Raw genomic sequence first — 22,098 nt, 5'->3', positions numbered from 1 at the left:
AAGTATCAATTTTCACTCCTCCGCTAACACCTCTTGGACCAATGTTTTATTTATGTATTTGGATAGATGCAAAACTAAAAGGGATTGTTTCCCTCCGCTCTGCGTGCCTGCTCTCAACCTTAGGAACCCGCTCACTCCAAAGATGTATATGCACATACCAAATGCTTTTGTACATTGCATTCTGTACCTCTGCATGCTGGGAACAGGAATAAACGAACAGCACAGACACAAATACTGATAGCTCTTATTCCCTTACCAGGCTTTTCTCAGAACAGACACAGCGCAAAGGTGAGACCAAGCGGCTGCTCCTCAACAACTCGCATAATACACCTAGGAGAGTCACCAGAGAGTAAACACGGCCTAAGGGAGAGTTATTGCTTATCTGTAACATGTCACCTACACATCCCAGACATCCCTTCCCGCAAAGGCACATGGGCACTGAGCAGCTTTCACAACAGCTGCGGCAAATGCAACATCTCGGGATGCTCAGGATGTCAACATCCACATGCACCGAGCTCACTGCAGGCTTGGAGGCACACAGAGCGCTGCACGGAGACTGAAAAGCCCGTAAATAACATGACCATGGCATCCGGCGGGTCTAGGTTATTTAGCTTTGCAGCAGGAGGGAACAGCAGCTTCTCAAAGGCTTTGCGAGGTTCTGCAAGTACAGACAAGGAGCGGTTTGCATGTGATTGAGAAACTGAATATACTTATAAGACAGTGACTGATGTCAGACTCCCCCGGCTGCTCAATGCCTCTGCTACAGTAATGCCAGAGCAAGACACTGATGGAGCAAGTTGCTTCATGTTTGCTGTCTAGATAACAAAGAAATTAATTCAAAGCGGGTGAGGGCTTAGCTACGATGTGGAGCGTTTCTGGATGCCTTGAGAAGGTCAGTTGCTGCAAAGTGTGAGTTGTGGACCTGTGGCAATCATATTGAGATTTTTTTGAAAAGGAGAAGCCTGGTGAAATGAGTGGCAAATACCTAAAAACTGTAACGAAGTCAAGGATGCTGTTATGTCACCTTCAAACACAGGTCTTGGAGTCACTGACCTGGCTTGGGGCGGGTGACAGGCTGACCCGTGCCAGGGCACGAGGCGCTGACATGGCACTGAGGAGGTTTTTATGGGCAGACAGACAGGCAGACGCCTCCTGACGCAAGAACGTCACTTGTTTAGGTCGGGTGAGATGAGCAGCAACAGAGTCGCTGCTCCCACCCAAGGGCTCATGGGCAACAGCACTATCCAGGGAGGGTCCAAAGCTGGTCCTGCTGCAAACACCCTCCTTGAGCAGGTCTAAGCCCTTGCCAAGAGCCTGACAGCCCCGAGCAGGGACCACGTCCCACCCCGATCCTGCCTCCACTCTCTGCAGTTTCAGCCGAAGATGCTCCTTCCACAGTCCCAGCAAACGCCACGTTCAGCCGTGAAAGCCTCAGGCGGAGGCAGGGTATGGAAATACTTGCAGGGTTTCAGCTTGACTTTCCACTTCCTTGTTCTGGTAGAGATCTGGAATAAGTCCTTCAAAACGTAGTCAGATAAAGGAGCTTAAGTGTCAGATTAAGCTCTGCAGCCGCGCCAGCCCTGGCACACACAGACAAGGAGATAGACAAGGAGATAACCTGTGCTCATCCTGTCACAACAGCCTCTTATGGTCACATCACATCCACTGAACTCTGTTTTCCAAGAGGTGCCTTGAGGACGCCCTTAAAAGCAGGTTATCTCCAGCACAGCGGTGGTCCCAGGGCAGGGACCCCTCAGTGCTCCCAGGTTACCAGGATGTGGCCGGGGACAAACAGCCAGGCTGTCCAGAGCAAACCTTGCCCTCAAGGCCCAGACTATTCTTTAAGCTCAGCCCCTGGGTGGTCTGGCTCAGCTTTGCAGGGGCAAAGAAAGAATCCTGCATTTTCTTCAATGGAGAGGAGTGAGTCTTGTTTTCTTTTTCTGGGAACACCTACGATGTCTGCAAAATGACCTTCTGTCCATCCTAAGTCACGATAAATCACTTGTACCTTTTCAGCAGTTAGTGCAGGCTGTTCCACTGTTCATTAAACGAAGTCAACCAAAAGAAAAGAAAAAAGAGTTTCTAACTGTGAAACAGCTTTCATTCCTAGCTGAATGAGACGGATTCCCTAAAGAAGCATCTATGTTTATATTTAACATTGGATTCTTACACATCCAATACAAGGAAAATACAAGACAGCATCAGCAAAGGCAAGCTAACACCTCGCTGTATCATTAATAGAACAGTGACATACCCGGACTCTGCATAAAGCCCCTATATATCAGGTCTGCGAACAGGCAGAATGTAAAACATGCTCTCATGTGGCTGAGATTTTGCTGAGTTAGAAATCTTCAATTTTTAAAAAGGGCAAAGGGATCCAAATCAAACCTGAGCTGCCTCTCTTCCTTTGTCTCATTATAATTGTCATCCTCAAAAATCCGGAGCTGAGATGTCACCTTAGACGGGAGAGCAAGGGAATACACACTACAACAGTAAATAATGCAAGGGAAGAATATTAGTACATAGCACCTGGTTTATGTCTTTTGCTTGTGTGATGCTGGAAGGTACCAGCAGCTCATCCTTTGCAAGCAGAGGACCTTGCAGCTCTTATTTTTTCCCAAGGTGTGGTCAAAGTTACTGAGGTAGACACCGTTCATGGAGTGAATATGCCCTGAAGCTGCGCATCCCACACCAGGAGAGGCAGAAAACATCGGGAAAAGCTAAAACAGGAGGCACAAGCCTGCAGAGGCACAGCCAGCACATCAGTACTTTGGTTTTTATAACACACACGGGCTGCTCTGGTCCTGATTCAGCAAAGCACTGAGACCTGTGCAACTTGAACCACGTGCTCCAGACCTCGCCAACGAAGTTTATTTATTGCCTCAGCCACCCCAGCTCAAAAGCAGTGACACCTGTGCAGGTTTGGTGTGACACTGATGCTATTTCTTTCTAACACAAGTCGATTTTGTCAACGTGGAGCGAGGCTTGAACTCACCCCCCATGGGGATGTGTCTAAACAATTGCCCTGCTAAAAACATCGCACTTCTAAGCAAAATAATTAAATTAGTATTATTAGTGTTGGCGAGGCCTCAGTCCCTGTGACTTCAGCAAAGCAGAGGCATTTGCTTTAAATATTTCTCCAAACCCTTTCATCTCCTGCTCACCTAAAGCTGCACATACAGGAATACTCCTGTGTTCCCCCCAATCTGCATGAGGATCAGAACATCAGCTATTATGCAGAGTGATTAAAATTATCCATCTCTTATTTTAATATATGCTCTGAATAGAAAGGAGCAACCGTTCCCACGTGCAGGAAGATGGAAGGGGGCTGTAGGGACCCAGCCCCCCAAGCCTTCAACGCTCTGGCTGGGCTTTACCTCCTCTTCCTCACATTTTCAGGTGGGATATGGCACAGGGTTTGCATGGGGTTTCCTTTCAACTTGAGTTTTGAAGACCCAAATAAGGTTATTTTGCCTTTGGAGATGTCGTTTACAGACCCAGAAATGGAAATGATTGGTTTTGCCTTCAATACAACGAGCTTTGAATTTCAGACTCTGTTAAACAGCCACCAGTCTCCATGTGCGCGTTCGTAACCGCTGCCTGTACTTGACTTGGTCAGAAGAATGAAGCCTCAAATTACAAATGATTTCTTTAAATACCATATAAAAGAATCTGGGCGTTACTTTAACACACCTAACTCGAGCTGGGGTCCATGTACATGAGTACAAAGAATCATAGAGTCGTTTTGGTTGGAAAAGACCTTCAAGATCATGGAGTTCAACCATAACCCACGCCTGGCACTGCCCCATGTCCTGAGAACCTCATCTCCATCTGTCCAACCCTCCAGGGATGGTGACTCCAGCACTGCCCTGGGCAGCCTGTTCCAATGCCCCACAGCCCTTTGGGGAAGAAATTGTTCCCCAGGATCCAACCCCAACCTCCCCTGGCGCAATATTACCCATGGCAGTGTCTGCATGGCCCCAGCTTTTCAAACACCATCACACGTGGCACATCGACCAACCAAAACGCAGCTACACTCACATGTAAAGTTGTTTTTTTTCGGATTTGAACGGGCATCATCGGGCACAGGTTCGCTCCCAGATGCACTGTTAGCCTACAGAGCATCGCAGAACAAGTCAAGACAAGGCAAAGCTGAATAAGGCTGAAGAAAGAAGCGTTCCCAAAGGCGGGTCCTTGGCCCAGGCTGGAATTGCCGCTCAGATAAGCCAACGTGTACAGTCACGTCGGGGTAGAGGGAAGGGCTCCGGTTACTCACAAACTGCAGACAAAAGGCCAGGAATGAGTTGACAAAGCCTGGCAGCTCGGCGTGCTGGAACAGCTCCCGCAGCCGCCTCGCAGGAACGTTTGTCCCCGACCCACCGGGAAGCAACATGGGGAACGTGAGCGGCCCACAAAGCAGCACAGACGGGAGCAGATGCTGGGGACGGGCACCAGGGTCACCGGGACAGGGTAAAAGGGACAAACAGGATGAACCATGAGCCATGTCACTCGGCCTGTCCTCAACACAGTCACTTCTCCGATGATCTCTCTGAATTGTGTGTGTCCAATGCCAAGAGAGACTTCTCCCCCAGCACACAAACAGATGCATAGTCAACGGTTGCAGAAACTTTTAAAGAGTTGGTTTGCTTCCATTCACTAAAAACACAAAAATAACTCAAAACAGAAAACTCAGCATTTTCAGCTTCACTCAAATCAAAAAAACAACTTTGCTACATCCCAACTTCTTAATGTTAGCAGTAAATTCGCAAAAACTATCAGAAAAGGCTAGAATGTTACGAAAAAGCCTCCAGAAGCCAAGGATGCTTACCCAAACTAAACTAAAATTCTTCACTACCACAATTTGAAACTCAGCTCTGTCAGCACTGGTAGTTTGTAAGGACGGAGTTAGAACCGCTGCTATTTTTGCTCCGTGAATGCACACGTACCCATCACAAGCAGTGATTGCACAAGCCCAGAGCAGCTGGGATTTCTCACAAGAAACCTTAAATCTCCCAGAAAACAACCAAGATGGTACAAGTACTAAATACTCTACCGCTGCTTTATCTAATAATTGTTTCATATAAACTGGGGGATAAACAGTTTTCACCAGTGCAGGTAGTTTTTCAGTAAGGACTGACATAGCGCTTTGTACAGAGCAGCAGAGCAAAGCTTAGGATGCCCTGAGCCCACTGAGAGAGCAAATGCAAGATTAGGGGTCTGAAAGATGTTTGTGCCCAAATTCATTGTTTAGAAACTAGTGCAGAAAGGGCACAGCCATGGCTGTATGGCTGAGTTTCTATTTAAAAGGAACGTGCCTACACATGCTGGAGGTAAAAAGTGTCACTGCGGGAAACAAAACCCAAGCCTGCATGGAAACACAAAGAAGTTCATCGCCAGAACTGGGAGAAAATGTTATCTGCAAATGATGAGACCTGCCAGAGGGTTCCCATCCCTGCCCCGAGTATGGAGGTGGTGGAAGTCACGCTTTGCTGCTTCTCAAACCGTAAGATCGGCCTCGCACGTGGCAGCTCCCTGTTTCCTAACCCAATATTCGCTGCTTCTGTTTGCACACAGAGCATCCCGGGAATGTCCCGTTTGAGCCACATAACAGGAATGAAACTAAAACCCAACAACTCTTAGGAAAAAGCTCTCGGAAAGAGCAGGCAGTGCGTTTGACTCAGGTCTGATAACTAAGATATTGACTCCTTTTTGGTTTTGTTCGTCTTCTAATGCTGCTGGTTTTAAACCCGGATCTGAAGACCAAGCAAAAACTCAGTAGCGTATAGTGATGTTCTCCAGCAGAAATTCAAGAATTACTATACATTTCAGTTCTTGGCCTCTTGCAGACACAGGAAATGCAAGAAACCTTCCAGTAATTAAAACACAGCCATTCTGTCTTATCTTCAAAGGCAGAGGAGAAACGACCTGCTACCTTCAGAGCCTTAGGATACTGGTTTACAATTAAGGTATAATCAATCTTTAATTATCCTGTTGGAAGGTTATTTAAGCCTTTTCTTTACGACAACCCCTTAGCAGAGATGGGGCAGTGGCCGCCCAGTCTCCTCCTCGCCCTGGAGCATCAGCAGGAGCTGATATGGCCACCAAAAATTAACATACACCAGCACATTATCCAGCATGAGATGCTGGCACGGAGGCGCCTCATTGTCTTCTTGAACAGCTTCGTGTCCATATTCACTCACTTCAGCAACACGATCGCATCCGGCACCAGCACCATCAGTGGCTTTAGACCCGGCGTTTTGTTAATACTCAAATTTATGTACTTTTCTAGCTGCTCCTATCAAAGTCCCTTTTTTCCCCTGGCATAAGCCTGTATCATATAAACGCTGTTATCTTTCTAGTTGCTGAAACAGCAGAAAAGACCATCTTATCTGCATTTAAAAGTTGTGATTCCTTTTTCCTGGTTTAACACATGAAAATTTAGCTGGTTAATACTTCACATCTCCAAGAACATGCAAACCTGAAACAGCAAAATGAAAAACACTATGGAAGAAACAGTGAAGTTTCCAATTTTGTACTTTACTGGAAAGGTAGAGAGACCCTCCCCAGTGTCTCAGCACCCTAGGCCTGCTCCTAAGCTCAGCCTTAGTTTGGCACCCCATAAACATTGGTGGGAAATACAGAGCTAAGACGATGTGTCACCAGCCTCCTTTTACAAGCCCTGAGTGCTGTGTTGAAATGTGGATGTGGCACCTCGAAATTACAGTGCCAGCGAGCAGGTTCCAGCTTGTTGGCTCTTTCCAGCGGTGCCTTAAGTGAACGGCACCTTCTTGGAGCAATCGAGTGAAGCCGAGCAAAAAAAGAACTTTTCCTCAAAAACTTCCTTCTTTTAAAGAAGCAAATGTTTTCATGGACATGTTCCCTGCTGCATAGACAGAATCAAACCTCCTGGAAAATTGTTTCCTTCCTCCTCTTCCCTATCTTCTATCCCTTCCTTTTTGTGCTTTTTTGTTTGTTTCTTTTATTTCTTTAGTGATGAAAGAGGAGAACAAGGGGGAAATGGCAAAAGCAGACTCGGACCCTACCCACTCTGACTTGCTTTGCTCTATATTCCAAGCAGAGGTTGCAAGAGTTTGAGCACGGACAAAGTCCTGGTCCCCAGCCATCCCAGTGAGAAGCTGGGACCTCTCGGGAAAGCAGCTCCGGGCTGCCCAGGGTACATTCTGCAGTGGGATCGGATGCCTCTGAAGGAAGAAAAAAAGCCAAACATACTAATGGGGAAGAGCCAGATACTTAACTAGGCTGCAAAACCAGGTGTGCTGGCTCATGCCAACTCCCATCGCCAAAGGGGGAATGGGAACAGAACAGAGGCAGTGTTTTCTTTTAAATTTGGAAGTAAAAGGGGAAAAGTGATGGGGGATGGGGCGAAGATGACAAGAGAGGTCGGTGTAATCAGATTTCTTTCCTCTGCAAGTTGTAAATGAGCAATTATGGCTGAGAATATTTGAAATAAAGTTACTGGAGCATGTCACCAGTTGATCAACCTCTGTACAGATGTCACGTTGAATGAGGAGCGTGATTAGAGCTACATCAAGCCATTAGGGATCTAACGCCATTTAGTGTAGATGTGAATTCACGGGGACAAGTACCGCAGAAACATTTTGGCATGTTCTGCCTTTCTCCTTGCAAGTTCTAGTAGATGCAATATTAAAGTTTCTATAGTTTCCCTATTCCACCTCAGAGACATGTGCTTGTCAGGGATGAGCAGAATTCATCGGAATGGTGAAACACTATGTGTTCCCTGTGTTGGTGGGAGGTAAATGTACAGCTCTGGGCAGCTACTGTCAGAAAGCAGGAATACCTGTGAACCACGCTTTAAAAAGAAGTAACAGTAACTGGCAATTCAAATGATAGAGCTGGAGTCTCAAACAAGCGATGGAACGGGGATCAACCTCAAAGAAACCTAAGCAAATCTCAACGTTTCTTCTTCCCTCCATTGCTCTGGAACGCAAAGACTTTCTTACAAGCTTTAAGTCTTAATTTTGCAATTAGCACTTCTCACTCTTCACAGCAACGAGCTCCAGCACATGCCCACCTCTACAGCAGCCGAAGACACGGACCGACGGACAAACGCACGTGCTCGTGTCGGCACCAAGACTGAACCACGCTCCCACGGACGACTTGCAAACGCTCCCGGCCTCACCGCGGAGGAGAACGGAGCGGGGAAGACGACTCCCCAGGATCAAACGAGGGTTTTTTGGCTTCACTTCAGAAAGGTTACAAGATTGTTTTCCTTTTATGCATGTGGGAGAGCAAGCGCTGCAGAGGGAGAGGGTGCAGGAAGGCTGGTTACACTGCAGGAACCGTGCAAAATAAAAGTGAAACACGGTGCTAGCCTGTGGTTCATTTTCCTGTGCTGGGAAATATTAAGAATGTATAGTCTGAGGGCTCTGTTTAATCCTTAATCCTATGTAGGCAGTAGCTTTATAAGGATTTTTTTCACATCTTATTTTCACATCTTTCACAATCATAAATAAACTTCGGGGGGGAAAACCCTCAAGTAATTATTCTCCTGGACTGAATTTACGGTGGGCAATTTCAGGAGACGTGGCCCTGAGCTTTCCTCCGCTGTGTTTGATGTCTCAAACCTGCAGACCGAGTAAATAATTTGGTTCCATTTACTGGACAAATTTAGAGGTCAAAGCTGACAAAGCTTTCAAGACCACACAGGTTTCCTCCTCAGACACCAAACGGTGGAATGTGCCTTTCAGACCCCGCTGGGACAAGCCTCCATCCCCTGACATATTTCCATCAGCAGGGTTTGAGAGCTTGCGGCAGCAGTTTTATGATGCATTGGCAGCTTTTTCCACCTAACAGGTACACGTTGAAAGCTTACGGGAACTGATAGTTGAAAAGATTGGGTATTATGGGACAACATGACGCTCCTACCCAGCTATCCATGCCATGGCCAGTCCCACTGTATCTGTCCTTGACAGTAGCCACTACAAACTTTAAAGGTATTTGTTTTAATTCCTAATTGTGGGTAGTCACCATGGACGCTGCTGCAATTGAGCACAATTCAAAATTAAAGCAGCAAACCTCATGACCTGTGTCATAACCAAAGCAGCCTGGATTCAGAATCTCCAGTTTACCCAGTGAACAAACAGGATTCATGTGCAGCCCTTACATGGAAAACAGCGTCTAGAATGGTACTAAGTCCTTAGCACTACAAAAAGAAATAAAGAAGTGAAACTTGTTGTTGTTTACTTGGTTATATACACCCTGCTCAACTGGAATGATAAATTAATTGGAATATTTTGATTTGTGCAGATAAGATGATTTAAAAGACTCAGAAGTAATCTGCCTTCTGGAATCTTTTTGCTGAATGCAAAGTATGGGCACCTGGCTCCTGGTCTGCAGAGCTCTGGGGGGGCTGAGGGTTCCATGGCATCTCCAGCGCCAGATGGTCGAGCACCTTCCACCCCCGAACCGCAGGGAAAACGAGGGCAAAGAAAATAAAAGAGACTCAAGAGATTTACATAATGCATTGTGCAATTCTAGGAGTCTCGCTATAAACTTCAGAGCTGGAATTAAAACCATGGCATCAAAGCCCTCTGACAGAGCATCCCTACACTGCACAACGTTCTCCCCAAATTCTTCACAAGGAGATGCTCCCACAGCAGGTTCTTGACAACTGAATCACTAGTTTGCAGTGACTACATTACAGTCCCAACCTCCCAACGCGTCGCATACTCAAGAGCTACCGCCACAAACACATTTCCCATTTGCTTAGCAACTCTAGAAAAGCAAAATGAAATTAAAAAAAAAATGTTAAAAGTTGGGCAATTTGATTTGGCAAAAATTTGAAGTGTTTTCTTTCAAACTGGTCACTTGTAGTTTATAATAACGCTTTAAAAACGCGCCCTTTGAGCACAAACGCTCGCCGGGGAGCGGCAGAGCCGCCTGCTCATCTCAGCCTGTTTGGCGCGTTCTTCGGGGCGGGGTCTGGGGAGGCCCCGCGGAGCCCGCGGTTCGAGTCCCGGCAGGGCCGGCCCGGGCGCCCCCCGCAGACCCGCGCAGAGCGGGGGGAGGAGCCGCCACCGCCCCCTCCCCGTCGGGATAAAGACCGGATAAAGACCGACCGCACCTGCGGAGCACACCTGGGAAGAGGCCCGGCCACACCACCATGACATTTCAACCTTCCCCCTGCACCGGTTGTGTTTTTCAGGGTTGTTTTTTATTTTTTGGGGGGGTGCTTTTTTTATTTTTCTTTTAGCCTTTTTTTTTTTTGCCTCTCCTCCCCTTGCAAAACTCCCCCGCAGGACGGGACACGCCAAAGCTTAGTGCCACGCAAATAAAGGACCGGCCGTTTTCTCCTGTTTCACCTCCTCTGGGATTCTGTTCAAAAGAAGGATGAGAAGAAGAAAAGAAACAGTCCCTGAATTTCTTTACTTACCAGCTGTTTTAGTTTCCTGTCTCCTTAGTATTTTTTTTATTATTATTATTTTGGTTTAAAGTTAAGTAAAGCAGTTACAAGCCAGGATTGGTACCTAGTTAACCCAGCCAGGTGAGTGAACAGCACGACCACGTGCTCTTATATATTGTATCAAACTGTTGTGAAGTGGGGGAGCGTCGTGGCCGGGAGTCACTTTGTGCAGAGGTGGTTGCTCTGGAAGATGCAGGAGGCTGTAACGAGGTGTATTAATACTCTTGGTACAGCAGAAGCGCTGCTTTTTCCATAGGAACATCAACCACCCTTTGCTGATGGGAAACTGAGGCCAGGAAACAGCTTTTAGAAAGAAAAATGCAAACATTTTAAACATTTCCTATGGGTATTCTAAGTCACAAGTAGCAGCGAAGGCATTCAACGCAGCGATTGATGATACATGGAGAGATTCCCTAACACAATATCCTAAACTGGTAAGAGTTGTGGTTATTCCTGGCCTTTAAGAACAATGTAATTCTGTTAGAATCTGGGGAGTTGCTCTGGATTTACATTAGTGCAATGAAAACCGCCATTGGTAAGAATTTAGCTTCATTTCAACCAGTTGATTCTTCTCTTGATTTTTCCATGTAAGTCACTTGAAAAGTATTTTCTTAACTATCCAAAGATACCATAAAAAAGCTAAATATTTAAGAAAGCAGTTGTATGTTATTTTTTCCTTATAGACAAAGCTTTAAGTTGCTTCAGTTTGACAAGTTTGCTGAGTACTCTGAAGTGCAAAAGTCCCGTATAGCGATGTGGCGGTAGAGATGCTGAAATAAGGGCCAGGTGAGCTGGATCTGGAGAGGCAGAGCTGATCCAGGGGATCGGAGGAGCCAGGGGGGCTCAGGTTGCTTTTTCCCCCCTTTCTGTGGATGTCTCGGTTGTGCTGGCTGTTGGGTACCAACAAAAGACTCCAAAGGCCTCCTCGCTCGCTTTTAAACCAGAGAATCATGAGCTTTTTAAGTGACTTCAGCTCCTGCTGTAAAAATCGGGTTCCTCTCCAAGAGCAACGCACGGTGGGAAAGCCAGCCACAAATTTAGCTTATTACTACGTTATAAACTCGCTCTAAATCAAGAGAAATGCAAAGCTGTTTTCCCTTTGAAAAGCTCTAGTGGCCAATTTGAAGCAAAGGCTCTGGAAAAGCGTGGGGGTAACACAGGAGTAAGGCAGAAAAATGGAAACCCCTGAGCGAGCAGCAGAAGGTGCTTTGATTAGAACATTTCCTAGGATAGGTCATTTTCAGACATAACACCTGGATCAGGTAGAGGCTGCAGAAAAGTATTGACCTCTGGAAGTCACGCTTGGTGTCAGATCTGAGCTTTGGAAAGCAGGTTGGTTTGGTTTTGTTGTGTCTTTTTACCCTTAATTTTAAATACAAGCTTATGTTACAGTGCAACAAATTATTATATACTTTTCCAAACAGGATTATGAGCACATTTGCAAGCACGCAAGGCTTTGTACTAAAAGTTTCAAGGGCTTGCAACCACCAGGCCTAACGCAAAGTGCGTTTAATGTAACAAATGCAATGAGTGCATCTGTCTTTATCTCTTAGTTCCCCTACAGACAAAGGAATCCAGAAGCATTTGCTCACTTTAAAGTTCAGGGAAGTCCAGTATGATTTTATCTGACCTTTAGTTAAAGGTTTGCCACTTGTGAGGATGTGGCAGATCTTTGCAGCTGCTCAGGTGGATGCAAATACTGCAGCCCAACTCTCCCCAGGGAGAGGCAAAAAGCAAATGGTATCTCCTTAAAAGATCAGGAAAAAACCAACCCACCCATGCGGGTAGCCTTTAATTTACTTTAAATTTGTTGTTCAAGATTGAGGGTGGTGGGTCCCTGGAGCCTGCATTTCTAGTTTGTTTTATTTCCATTGTTTTAATGTAAGATTTTGCTGATAAGCACCTTGAGTTAATAACCCGAGCTGTTCCTGGAGGAAGCTCAGTCCAGCCTTGCAGCTGGTTTTACCTCCCGGGGAAACCGGCTTTGTGAAGTCCCGGCACGCAGTGGTTAATCGCCGGGAGCTGCACACCAGGCATTGCTGCTGCTAAAGCCCGTTGTAACTTGCCTGATAAAAGGCATTTCAAATAAGCCAGGATTGCACAGAGGAATTTGGGCTGATGGGTTCCTGCCTAGGCCGCCCTTTCTCAGGACTTACCCAAAAGCTTTTAACATGTCTTGACAAAACCGAGGGAGCGGCTTCGATGCAGCAACAGACAGCAGGCTTATATTGAAGAGCAAAAGCGAGTGAGAAACACCCCAAGCTATTTGTTCAGTTAAATCCTCTACCAGCACCCCCATGGTCCCCGCTTTTTTTTTCCCCAGGTACACGCAAGCATTTCAGTTCATCTTTAAGTCAAGCTTTTGCACCTAACCCATCTTTCCCCAAGCTGCAAAGTACAAGCAAACACAAAGTTGAAATCTTAAGTTACCCAAGTGCATGGGAGAATTGCCAAAAGATGCTGCTCCTCAGAACCAGACCCTACAATTCCCTCCTCACTTGGAAAGTGCCAGTTTTCCCAGGCATCGAGGAGGCAGGAACTGTGAGCTGGGTCCCTTCATTTGGCTTCGTGTCCCTGCGAGGCAAAGCCACCCAAATTGGAAACAATATTTGCCATTTCTTGCTGTGCTATGGTGAACCTGCACTCACACTATTTGTCTATTCCAGGCTATTTTACTGTTTTCAATTCTTTAGACAAGAGGCAACATACAATACTAAGTATATCCATTATACTCAGTGTTAATTTTACACGTAAAAACAGGACATCTCTAAAAAGATTAAAATACTTATCATCAAATTCCTTTGCAAGAATCTCAGAAACATCTTTACTGCATAGATGCAGGGCTGGGTTGTGTTGGTTTGGGGGAGGGAGAAATATTTCTAACAAGTTATTTTTGTCTCTTTCACAGATTGGAAGTTCTTTGGAAGAGGCTGCACATCTTTTAGAGTCCGAACAGCACTTGGCTTAACTATTCAAACCTTCGTAGTCCCTTAGGGCAATCCCGTAATAGACATAACGCATTTCATGGATGAAATAAGGTGTGTGCATGAGCAGTGGCGACGCCACGTTGGGACACGCGATGTGTTCCTTGCTCTGCCCATGCAGACTCCAATTCCCATATCATGACCAAACTAAGATTACTTCTCCCCTCTCCAGCCTAAAGGGAAGTAGTAGCTCAACACATTCTCATTAATGCCAAAGGTCTTTAAAAAGAACCAGTACACAGATTAAAATTGCCTGCTGGCATCGTTTGGATTTTGCAAATTCAAAGCTTTAAGGCCAGCTTAAAGGAGCTTTGGCGGTTATCTTGTTGGAGCTCCCTTGTAAAAGCCATAAAAGCTCAAACCTTTGGGCGTTTAATTTGGAGAAGCTCCTGGGAATGTAAGGCCTTTGCAGGTGGAGATTTGCCATTTCCTTTGGTAAGTTGTTCTCACAGTTAACACTACAAAGCAGACCTGGCTGCTTTGTTCCAGGCAAAAATTAAACAGAATGAAAAACAGGGATATGGGGGGGGAAATAAAGTTTCAGTCTGTAGCATCCCCATAAGAACTGACCACAGAGTTTTACGCCTCCTACATATGATTCGAACATCACGGGTATACCAGCTCTGCCTCCCCAAAAGGTAAGTTAACATGCAATGAATTCACCTGCGTCCTCAGAGTGGAATCAGGACAATCCATGGGTTCTGTTGTCCTTCATTCCACCGGAGTCTGTCTCATACCTAAACCAGATTTCAGTGGAGTGAAGTACGAGAGACATGGAGATGAATCAGCAAGGAGAGGAGCCGCTCCCCACGTGCGGAGAAGGGAAATGGCGTGGAAATTCAGATACACCGGGCACTCAAAGACCGAGCGCGCTGGGAAGCAGAGAGGAGTTGTACACCGAGCATTTGAATAACCCAAATATTTCTTGAAAGTCTCCAGTAAGAACCTGTTTTGAGAATGTACTTGCTTTCTGCATAACGTGTAAAGATTAAAAAAAAAAACTAGTAAGAACACAAGCTGCTTTCTGGAAGGCTTAAATACCTTACTAGCAAGAAATTAATCCCTAATGTGAATAAATTAGATGGGTAACCTCACTGCTTTCAGTCACCTTCCCTCTAGGATGGTATATCCAGTAAAGAAACCGGAACGTAGCCTTGTTTTGCGGCACAGGCTCCGCACCAGGTTCTCTCCAGCATCTTTCTCTACAGAATCACACCAGCAACGCCCGTTTCCCTCCAGCTCTCCTGCCACATTGCCTTCAGAACCTGGCAAGAATCCATTAAAATTTTAAACCCATTTATTTGGCAATAAAATGAAGGTAAATAAGATTTAAGTTAAGGGAGAATTTAGATTTTTCAGACTGAGCACGAGATAGATCTTTTAAGATGTCAGTGTAAATTCCTTGAAGGTTAATGCACTTCAACATATTTGATGCATAAAAGTGTCACATCTAACACTAATCATTCACCAATTGTAATTGCCTTTTTCAAAGTCCTCACCTCCCTGAGACAAATGCCAAAAAAAATGAGGTCTGGCAAATTTAAAACAAAAAACAAATAATGTCCTCCTACCATCAGGACCTATTGTTTGCTTTGATTGATTTAGTACCAGATTTCAAGAATTTATTGTCCTGTATTGTTTCTCGGCTGCTAATCCTTCTTTCCCCCTGCCCCTTGTATTTGATGGATTTTAAAAGCATTCAAAAACTGCCTGCTAATGGCTTTTCTTACGAACATGGACCAGTGAAGAGTTTGCTCCCTGGAAAGCCCAGAGCAGCTTCCACATAGAGCAGTGCTGAGCAATTCCAGTCCATGGTGCAAGTTCTCAAAGCTCCTGACATTCATTTCCAGGCTCATTCTGAAGGGTAACACACACCCCGTGTTGGATATCTTACCCAAACTCATTTCCTTGCTTATTAAGGTTACACTCTATTTCACATCAAGTCATTACAGTAATAGGAACCAGAATCCAGCCAACCCTATACTGCTTCAGTTTTCTATTCTTTATCCATGTAGTCCTGCATCTCTGTAGGTATCTTGAAATCCATCACAACCAAAAGGAGCTGTTGATATATTTTCCTGAAGTATTTTTCTTCAGAACACCTCAGAACAATTAATGGGCCACTCCTCAAAGTTCTGGTGGCGATTAATGGTGGAGGGTAACAAGAACACTGGCAACAAATTAGGGGTTTTTCCCCTCAATATCTTTTTACAGAGCCAAAATAAATGAAAGCGCAAGAGGGTGAGTATCATGTGTCAACCATAACCGGATGAAAAATGCACAAGTCTGGTTATTTATCAATTAAGGACAATAAAACGCAGGTACCTACCATCCAACTGCCTGAGCAGGACCCTGTGCCGGGAAATTTGAACCTCGATGCTGCACTTGTCACCTTCTCACCATTCCCAGGCATAAAAAGCCTTAATTTGTAGGGCACTGCGAGCTCTATGGACAGAAACAGAAATATAGTTGAGTATTAATGACATGCCAGGGAATATTTACAGCACTATGAGTAATGTATTACTTAGCAATTTTTTTTGCCCATATGAAGGATATTTTGGCTAACAGCTTTCCATACATTAAAGCAATGAATATAATGAGACAGCAGACAAACTGCCAGAGACAGGCATTGCTATGGACAAGTCTCTGTCAATACACTGTGCACTTAGCAAAACTCCCTCCCCAGATGACAGGTGCTATGTAAATGCAAGCTCGTTATCAATGAAACACAAAGAAATGAGGCTTGTTGCTCATATTGATGTAGCACCAGAGACAAGAAAAACCCTCAAGTTACTCTTTGGAATAATATGTGCAGTCTGAATACTGAATGTTTCCAGGTCTTGAAGAGCAACTGATGGTATAGACCTGGCAATTCAGATGAGAAAAACTTAGTTTCACAGAATCCCAGAATGTCCGGGATTGGAAGGGACCTGGAAAGCTCATGCAGTGCAATCCCCCCATGGAGCAGGAACACCCAGATGAGGTTACACAGGAAGGTGTCCAGGCGGGTTGGAATGTCTGCACAGAAGGAGACTCCACAACCCCCCTGGGCAGCCTGGGCCAGGCTCTGCCACCCTCACCAGGAACAAGTTTCTTCTCAAATTTAAATGGAACCTCCTGTGTTCCAGTTTGCACCCTTTGCCCCTTGTCCTGTCACTGGTTGTCACCCAGAAGAGCCTGGCTCCATCCTCCTGACACTCCCCCTTTAGATATCTGTAAACATGAATGAGTCCCCCCTCAGTGTCCTCTTGTCCAGCTCCAGAGCCCCAGCTCCCTCAGCCTTTCCTCACACGGGAGATGCTCCACTCCCTTCAGCATCTTGGTGGCTGCGCTGGACTCTCTCCAGCAGTTCCCTGTCCTGCTGGAACTGAGGGGCCACAGCTGGACACAATATTCCAGGTGTGGTCTCCCCAGGGCAGAGTAGAGGGGCAGGAGAACCTCTCTGACCTACTGACCACCCCAGGCACGCTAAACAGAGAATATAAGCGACTGCATAGGCTACAGAATATAAGCCAGACAAACGTGCCAGCCGAGTCTATTGAGAGAGAGACCTTTTTCTGGAAAAAAGCACATCAGCAAGAACAGGAACTGCAGCTTTGACTTCAGACACGGCACCTCTTTGACTCCCACCACAAAGAGCCACAAGCCACCAACAAGCACTTTGACGCCGGTGACTTTTCACCAGGCGCTTTGCAGAAAGGGTTTGGCGCAGAACCCAGGACATGATCCCCTGCACACGTACGTTATTTGCTGTATTGAGCTGCATTAAAAAAAATAAAAATCTTCAAGTACGGTATAGGGTATAAAAGTATTTCAAATAACCACCCCAAGCAGGGTGGTGTGCTCGCTCAGGATGCACTTGCTGGGCAGCACAAAAGCAGCAAGTGCACAACCACTCTGGCTTCCCTGTCAAAAACTAAAGCTGGCACGAGCTGAATTTTACCTGAAATGGCACGAAACCAGGCGCTATAGCTTATACCAGCAAAATCTCTGTCCTTTAGGATCCTTTCCCACAGGGAGGACGTTGAGAAATAATACTATTGAGCTGGATGCTCAGGGAGACAGATGGAAAAGCTAAAAGTTCTTGACCTTTTTAAGAGTTAACGTTTCAGTGTGGTGCCTAAATTCCTTACCTAAAGTCAGTTTTTATTCAGTAGACAGCTAGGGCTCAAATATCCTCTCAATACAAACCTTCCAGCCCTTTCTTTGAGTTGCTTCAAATAAACAGTGCCTTGTGTTAACTTTGCAGAGCCCTGAGGCACAGAGGAGGCCTGGCTAAGAGGCCTTTTAGAAACCCTCTGCAAATGTAGATTTGATTGACTGACTGATTGAACTTAATTGCAGACATTCTCTTAATTGTACACTTAATTACTGACACTGTGTCAAAAGATTTCTGATGCAGCACCTGTGGGACAACCTTGCAAGTGCCAGTCAAAGCCAGCTGCACCAGACACCAGGGAGGTGCTGGGTATTGCTGCAGCTTGGAAGGGGAAAAAAAGTCATAATATTTTAATAATATACAATTAGGGTTTCACCCACCCTCAAACACAGCGCACACGCATACACACAATCACAAATCTCTTCGCAGGGAGGGCATCTGATACATCGGGAACAGAAAAGAGACAAAGGGTGATAATTATGGGACCATGTGATGGTTCCACCCTTTTGTGGTCTCTCCCAGCATCTCCAGCCTTGGGAGCTGCAGGGGAGGGCAGGATGCCATCGGCTTTGGCAGGAGCGACACAGCTGCTGGCCACTCTCAATTGAGCAAACGCCAGATTTCGCATGTTAAAATTGTAAACCAGAAATAAAACCCATGATATTTGTTCAAAGGTTAAAACTCTGAATATTCTCAGCAGCGATTTTTGGGTCACCGCAGGTCTTTCTGAAAATAGAAAGATAACAGCATTCATTCTGTTTGTAATAAGAAGCGCCTGCAGAACTTCGCGATTATGGGTCCTACACCTTTCAATTCAAATTAGTATTTTAGCAAACGCAAAACTTAAACCCGCGCTACAACAAATTATATGTATAGCACATATGATGCACAAATAAGCAGATGCTAATCTGGATGTGTGCATTTTTTCCTCACAATATTTTTTTAACCAATAAAGTCACATTTACAACATCTTGCTATTAACTAGATGTGCTAGCCAATGCAGATGAGTGGCTGCAGGGTATTAAGAGATACTTCCACTACTGCTGTACGCAAATGATTGAGTAAAATCAGAGTATCGTCGGTACATTTATCCTCAGTACATTCCCAAGCGGCAGCTCTATTAAACCTGCTGAGGATCTGAGCACTGATCAACCTAAAATTCTCAGCTCAGGTCACCTGTGACATGTGTGGCGGAACCGGAGCCAAGTCTGGGCTAGTGACCAAAGGGGGAGGATTGAAGATCACAAGTCACCGGGTCTTCCTGCTGAAGCATCGCTTAGTCTCAAAAAGTCATAGCAACTGGCACAAGCTAAGTCTGAAGACACTGTGGACACGAAGGCCTGGTTAGCAAAGGGAACACATCTTCCAGAAAACAGCAGCTGCGGATTTTAAGCATCTCTAAAATGAGGGCTGTACAATATGTAGCATATCACGGAGACCCTGTAAGCAACAGCCAGCTCAGGTGATGATGCAGTCCTCTAAAAAAACCCCAAAACAGCACTCCAAAACTGTACAGACAAATTAGAGTTGGTTTACACTCACGTAAATGCAATTTGTTCAAAACACCTGGAGCCTCATTAATTTACCTGTGACATGTTGCTACACTTAATTGCCTTTGACAATTAGTAACATTTCAACACCTCCTTTAATGGCCCAATTATGAGAACACTTGTCTTCCACGCAGTAGATAGAAGAAAATAGATGGGTGAACCTCAAATGTGAAGCTCCTCCACTGATATTTTAACAAAGAGCTTAAAAAAACAAACCCTGAAGAGGCCGTTCTGGTTTTGCTTGGCTCACACGAACCGCGTTTGCTCCATCCTCTGGTTGTGTCCCTCCAGTGACAGCAACCACTCCGAGAACTGCACCGAGAAATTAATTACAGAGAAAAGCACCATGTATTCACCTGCCTTCATTCCTCACACTTGATGTTCTATCAATTACTCCTGTATGTTAAAGAAGTGCATCATTTGTACAATAAATCCTGTTTCCAAACCGGGAGAGGCAGGATGGGCACAGGAACACAAAACCTCCTCTTCCGTCTACACAAGCTCCTACCTAACGGAAATCTTTGTTAGACCAAAACTTTGCAGAATTGCTTTGATGCTGCAATCCAGTCTCTCAGAAATCAGCAAGTAACTTCATACGCTGCTTCAGGCTGGGCACAAATGCTGGATTTGACAACTGCTTTGAGTGGAAGAGACTGAGGGAACCTTGTCACTGCTTGCCAGTTTGGATAAGAAAAAAGTAAAATAAATTGCAGTTAATAAATACTGTAGAACTCGGATGCAAAAGGAGAATGTGAGAGGGAGCTGGATAGTCCAGTCCCACACGTGCTGCTGGTAAGTACAAGTTCATTAGTGGGCCCAACCTGCTCCAACAGCCAGAGCAAACATGTGGAACGCATAAGGAAGACCAGGTTTTGCTCACATATTCGCATCTGCAACATGCATTAGGGTTTTGTGTGCTTTTCCTCCCATTCCTCACACCTTTTCCCATTCAATTCTCTCCCCACGGACTTTCAGCCGAGCAGCAGGATCATCCTCAACCTCCTGCAACGCTGATGTCAACCCTTGACTTCCTTTCAAACCTCTGCTCAACCCCATGTTTTTTCTCAGCTTGGTACCCACATTTCTCCTCCTCTAGATTTATTGTTTTGTGAAGTATCTTGAGCTTCAGAAGTTCAAATTCTCCACCAACATCAATCACTGTAACCCCATTGACATAGTCAAGTAGGTGTAACACGCCTGTAACACGCCACAAAGGTGTCACTAAAGCTTCCCAGCCAGATCCTGCAGCCATCGTGTGCTCTTGCATCACCAGCATAACAACTGTTGTTCATCTGTGTTTCCTTTGTAGCAGCAGCTCTTAAATTACCTGGGTCAGGACATGATCCGGATGCTGACAGGGACCTGCTCACCGGTTTGTTCCTCACTCCCATTCCATCCTTTTGATGCATTTTTAGCTGCAAGCAAAGCCATTCACCATCCAGAAACAGGAGGATGCAACCACAACGACCCATTTCCACCCCTGCTGGTTATTTTCTCTGCTGGATATTTTCTTGACAAGTGTACTAATACTGGGACAGCATCTCGTTTTGCTCTCACCGCAGGGCAATGTCTCTGGGAAGGAGTCGTCTCCATGTGCTTTCTCTCACTGGAGCTGTGCAAAACATGAGCAAGTCAGAAGAAAACTCGTTAACCACAAAACGAGCCCAAACTGCCTTCTCCAAAAGAGCCAGCGCAGTCTTAACATTGTATAGTTTATGAATAAAACAATGTTTTATTAAACTACTATTACATTTTGATTGAACAGCATTTGGACTATATAGAAGCAGACATATTCCTGAAAGTAATTGGTTTTCCACATCTGCTTTCCTTTCTAATTGGACTAATTACTTCAGTGTAGGATCATGTTCACAACTCTCCAGAAAGCAAGAAACCTTGATTTACAGTGAGAAGAGCAGCAATTAGAGAGAATTAATTCATACAGCAACATCTAAATAAATCATATTACAAGAAGACAGCAATGTAATTATTGTGACTGGTGATTCCCTTGTGGAGAAACATCATCCTTAAGCCTAAATCAAGCGGCTCCATTCTCCGAGGAATCCACCGCAGCTCCTCCAATTTCACAGAGCATGTTCTACCAATTTTATTTTTAAGACCTAATTGAGGTGCACTGTCAAAAACAATAGGGTCTAACTCCTCAGGCAGCTGAGAAAAACAATCAAATCCTTGACAACTATGCGTTTGTCCCCCAAATCAAACATGTGCTCAACAGCAATGGGTAACACAAGCCAGCAGCAGGTCCCAATCAAAGGTGTGTGAATTTTATGGGTGCAACACCCTCCATAATAAGCCAGGCTTTCTTACTCTCCAGGCCCAGCCTGCCCCATCCAGACCCAAAGGCTTAGCAAGGAGAACTTGCTGAGCTACAAGGTTTCAGAAGATGATCCTGCTCCTTACATTGGTAATTTACCTTTCTACTCATACATTAGAGATACAGTGATAGAGAACAGACCCCTCTCTGCTGCCTTAGCAAGCAGTGAAAGCCATTTCACCAAGGCCGAGCTCTCTCCACCTGCTTATTATTAGTTCTGCCCTTAATGCCATTCCCATCAAGTCACTGAAAAGTCTAGTGTTCTCACAAATGCCTCCCACTAAGGAAAATGCCACCTTCTCATATACTTCCAGAAAAAAATCCACAATGCCTTTTTTGTGTGAAAAAGAGATCACTTCCATATAGAAACCAAGAGCTCCATGGCCTAGAGTCTATCACACCAAGACGTGTGGGCATGGAGGCAGAAGAACCCAGGACTCCACCTCTGTTAATTATTATTAATAGTTCTCTTAATACACCTGTTGTGAGTCTCTGTAGGATCCACCCTCTGAATTAGCAGTGGGCATTCTCCATTTCACAGAGATTTGCTACTTTTGCCCATTAGGTAGTCACATTATCTTACACTGTCATGACATGCATAAGCATGACATGAATTAGCATAATATGAT

The 22,098-nt window shown here is 45.2% G+C and overlaps 1 protein-coding gene and 1 long non-coding RNA gene across 3 annotated transcripts in view; one reads left to right on the top strand and one right to left on the bottom strand.

Annotated features, from left to right (window-relative positions):
• PLXNA2 (plexin A2) overlaps positions 1–22,098 on the bottom strand; it is a 452,864-nt gene that overhangs the window by 399,385 nt on the left and 31,381 nt on the right. For both annotated transcript variants that reach the window (XM_065038658.1, XM_065038660.1), the window contains 2 exons: positions 20,465–20,749; positions 15,758–15,873 (listed from right to left, as the gene is read on the bottom strand). The gene's annotated coding sequence lies outside the window, so the exon portion shown is untranslated. The remainder of the gene's footprint in view (positions 1–15,757; positions 15,874–20,464; positions 20,750–22,098) is intronic.
• LOC135576041 (uncharacterized) lies at positions 9,943–14,522 on the top strand. The gene is made up of 2 exons (XR_010467586.1): positions 9,943–14,066; positions 14,175–14,522. It is a non-coding gene; the product is annotated as an uncharacterized LOC135576041 (long non-coding RNA).

The sequence above is a fragment of the Columba livia genome, chromosome 22, assembly GCF_036013475.1.
Source record: "Columba livia isolate bColLiv1 breed racing homer chromosome 22, bColLiv1.pat.W.v2, whole genome shotgun sequence".
Classification (NCBI taxonomy): Eukaryota; Metazoa; Chordata; class Aves; order Columbiformes; family Columbidae; genus Columba; species Columba livia.
The sequence above is the reverse complement of the archived record's forward strand: the minus strand, read 5'-3'. Positions and strand labels throughout refer to the sequence as shown.